Raw genomic sequence first — 3956 nt, 5'->3', positions numbered from 1 at the left:
TACACAGAGAGTGAAGGCTGTCAGATCTGGAAGATGCAATGCAAAAGTCAACTGTGGAAACAATCGGACCTTTAGAAAGTTTGGATAATATAGGAAATAAATGGTTGCAAGTTTAAATATCAGGGCCATAATTTCCTCTGCGTTTAATTAAAAAGTAGTTAGCAGGGCAGCAAGGCTGGCAAAAAATATTGAATTACAAATGCAACTAGCCTAAGTATAGAGCAATATTGAATGCAGCCAGTGCCAGGCAGCTTTTAAGGGAAATGATGGAGCCAACCATTAACAAGGTTTTTAAAAACATGCTTAACATGCACTTGGAGCAACGAGGAGCGGGCGTGTGCCCCCTAGATCCTCTGAAAGTGATGAAGGCTGTAGCCAGTTCCTTCGTGACCCTGTCATCTTCACCTTCCCGCCCGATAGAGGGGGGTATAGCTCAGTGGTAGAGCATTTGTCTGTAGATCAAGAGGTCTGTGGTTCAACTCCACATGCCCCCTTTGGTGATTGGTTGCTGTTTCCTACATTATTGAGGATGGTATTGTGGCACAGTAGTTAGCACTGTTGCCTCACAGCAAAAGATAGCTCACAACATGCTACACTGAGCAGCTCCAGGCTTTGAATAACTCCGTTACTTTGAAAGTGAAGCAGCAAGTGCTGGTGCCTGTAGCCCTGAAGTGCAGCTTACGATGGGCTGTTTGCACTATTTCATGATGTGGAGATGCCGGCGTTGAAGAAGGGGCTCAGAGCCTCGAAAGCTTGTGTGGCTTTTGCTACCAAATAAACCTGTTGGACTTTAACCTGGTGTTGTTAAACTTCTTACTGTGAACAGAATTCCCACTCACCTGAAGAAGGGGCTCAGAGCCTCGAAAGCTTGTGTGGCTTTTGCTACCAAATAAACCTGTTGGACTTTAACCTGGTGTTGTTAAACTTCTTACTGCACTATTTCAAGCAACTTTCATTGTAACTTCTCTGGGAACTATTCACTCAAGACAGAGGTATCATGAACAGATATGTCTAGTACAAGGAAGGGGCTTCACAGAGCCAGGGATAAGACTTTTGCCTCACAGCTCATGATCCACAAGGTGTAAGAAAGCTCTGGGGGCTTGTGAGACTCACTCAGTTGATCTTTTAATCTGATTTTTCTCAAGTAAAAGGCAAAGCATTTTTATTATGGCTGCCAGGTGGAATCTAAATGCTGCTCAGTCTTTGGCCAGGAAATGATCCTAAGTGAAACCTGGATGAAAATTAAATACAAACAATAATGTGTTATAATCTTTGCAATGATAATAATGAGAAAAGTATTACCTCATTATAAGAAATGCAAGTTACAGATTACCAAGTGTTTCTTAGAGTAACACTTGTACAGTTAGGGATCGTTTTCTGACTCCTTTATGTATACCCAATAAGTTGGTGCAAAAACATATTTGGTGATGGGGCAAGTAAAGAATACATAATATAATAGGGGCAACATGGCGGCAAAATAGTTAGCACTGGTGCCTCACAGCGCCAGGGATCCAATCAATTCTGGCCTTGGATGACTAACTGTGGGGCATTTGCACATTCTCTCTATGTGTGGGGGTTTCCTCCAAGTGCTCCGGTTTCCTCATAAAGTCCAAAGATGTAGGGTTAGGTGGATTGGTCAAGCTAAATTGTCCCTTAGTGTCAGGGACCTGAGTTCAATTCCAGCCTCGGGTAGCTGTGTGGCATTTGCACTTTCTCCCTGTGTCTATATGGATTTCCTCTAGGTGTTCCGGTTTCCTCCCACAGTCCCAAGATGTGCATTTTAGGTTGATTGGCCATGCTAAATAGTCTCTTAGTGTCAGAGGAATTGGCAGGGTAAATGCATGGAGTTACAGGAATAGGGCCTGGATGGGATTGTTGTTGGTGCAGACTCGATGGGCCAAATGGCCTCTTTCTGCACCGTAGGGATTCTATGATGTTATGATTCTATGATCTCCTAACCCCTCCCAAACACCCGCTTACTTCTGAGGACTTTCCCTTTTCTTCCCATTCCGTACTCTCACCTCGCTCCTGATCCTTCGCCCCCCCCCCATCCCCCCAGCCCCCCCCACCCCCCTTACTGCCTATTCTCTCCCACTCTTTCCACTTTGCTTGCCTCTCTTTCTTGATTGCCTATCCCTCTACCAAGCACCCCCATCTCTCGAGTACAAACAGGCAATTAAATCATGGTTTCAATTAGTTCATTCTCGCTACATCAATAAACAATAATTATTCCAAAAATGCTTCAATCTTTTCCAGTAAAACCGGCATTCCATTGGGATTCTAATCCTGCCTCACAAAGCTGTGTCTCACCACAATATGCTTCACACACAAAGGAATCTTTCACAGACAAACATATGGCAATGCCCATTTCCTGAGTGACTGATGAAACTTAAATATAACCTAACAAAACAGACACTAGCAAAAAATATATTCATTCAGCTGAATGCCCATAGAGGATTGTTGCACATCGGCTAAAGTGTAGCATCAGCCAACCGTTTAATACAATCATTCACTGAAGACTGACTAATGTCACTGGTATCTCCACGGCAGCCTGGAAGGAGCCCCGAAGCACCTAAGTTGACCTTGATTGCAGTGCCAGCTGTGGCAGTTGGTTGCGTGTCTAGTTGCAGGAAATGACACAAATGTCACTAGCTTAGAAAACCTGGCCTTTTTAGGCACAACTCCTCAGGGAAGTGCAGGTATTTGCCTGTACTGGAAGGGTAAGGATTTTTGTGAATACACCTCCTTCCTTGTAGCTCTAATTCAGTTTGCTCCCTCCTTCTTTCAGATCTCTTCCTCTTGGTCCAGTGGAATTGCCAGCAGGGTAAGAATGAAGATAAAATGGATTGACAGAAATCCTATACAAATTCAAAAAGTTCTCCGACTGCTGCAAGCACTTCTAAAGTGCCAAAATAGCAAAAAGACCTCTTTAGTACAAGTGAAATGGTTTCTAAACTTTTCCCGTGTTTAACAAAAAAATCAGCTGAGGATCAAATCTCACTGCTTACAACCGTTTCCTGACTTATTCCACCCAAGCTTTGTGGGTGGAATTAGAATTGAGTGATAACCATACAGACAGAGACAACAGCAATGTTATGTTTTCCGACCCCGTTAGCACATATTCATTAGGCCCCTGTCTGCTTTTGTTGGGTGCTCCGGCCACCTAAATCAACATCAATCTTAAAATCAGAACAGGCAAGCAGTCAGACATAAGACAGCCATGGCTCATTTGGTAGCAAGCTTGCCTCTGAGTGTCAGGAGGTTGTGGTATCAAATACCACTCCGGAGACTTGCACACAAAAAAAGCTAGGCTGATGCTACAGTGCATCCTGAGAGGGGTTTGCACTGCCGGAGGTGCTGTCTTTCAGATCAGACATTCAATTGCAGCTGTGTTTTCTTTCCATTGTGAATGTCAATGTCACTGGTCATTATTACAGTGCTGTTTCTGACATCTTGCTGTGCACAAATTGCCTGTTGTGTTTCCTACATTACACTTCAAAAGTACTTCATTTGCTGTAATGCATTTTGGGATGTTCTGACTTCATAAAAGGCACAATATAAATACAAGACTCTTTTAATAAGTCAACAGTTCAGCCATGCGATTTGAGTCCAATGACTGTCCCATTTTCTGCTGCAAATGGGGTAGTTAAAATGCAAAACTTCTATCCCGCTGCCTCACAATGCCAGGAATCTCGGTTCAAGTCCGACCTCAGGCGACTGTGTGTGTGGAGTTTGCACGTTCTCACCGGGTGCTCTGGATTACTCCCACAGTCCAAAGAGGCTGGCCATGCTAAATTGCCCCTTAGTGTCAGGGGGATTAGCTGGGTAAATACGTGGGGTTATGGAGATAGGGCCTGGATGGGAGTGTTGTTGGTACAGAATCAATGGGCCAAATGGCCTCCTTCTGCACTGTAGGGATTTTATGATCTCCCACCCCTGATTATCCTGTTACATGT

The 3956-nt window shown here is 44.1% G+C and overlaps 1 non-coding gene across 1 annotated transcript; it reads left to right on the top strand.

Annotated features, from left to right (window-relative positions):
* The first annotated feature begins 422 nt into the window (after positions 1–422).
* trnay-gua (transfer RNA tyrosine (anticodon GUA)) lies at positions 423–494 on the top strand. The gene has a single exon. It is a non-coding gene; the product is annotated as a tRNA-Tyr (tRNA).
* Positions 495–3956: the final 3462 nt, after the last annotated feature.

Source organism: Mustelus asterias, chromosome 4 (genome assembly GCF_964213995.1).
Source record: "Mustelus asterias chromosome 4, sMusAst1.hap1.1, whole genome shotgun sequence".
NCBI lineage: Eukaryota > Metazoa > Chordata > Chondrichthyes > Carcharhiniformes > Triakidae > Mustelus > Mustelus asterias.
Note: the sequence above shows the minus strand (reverse complement) of the source record. Positions and strands in the feature narration are given on the sequence as shown.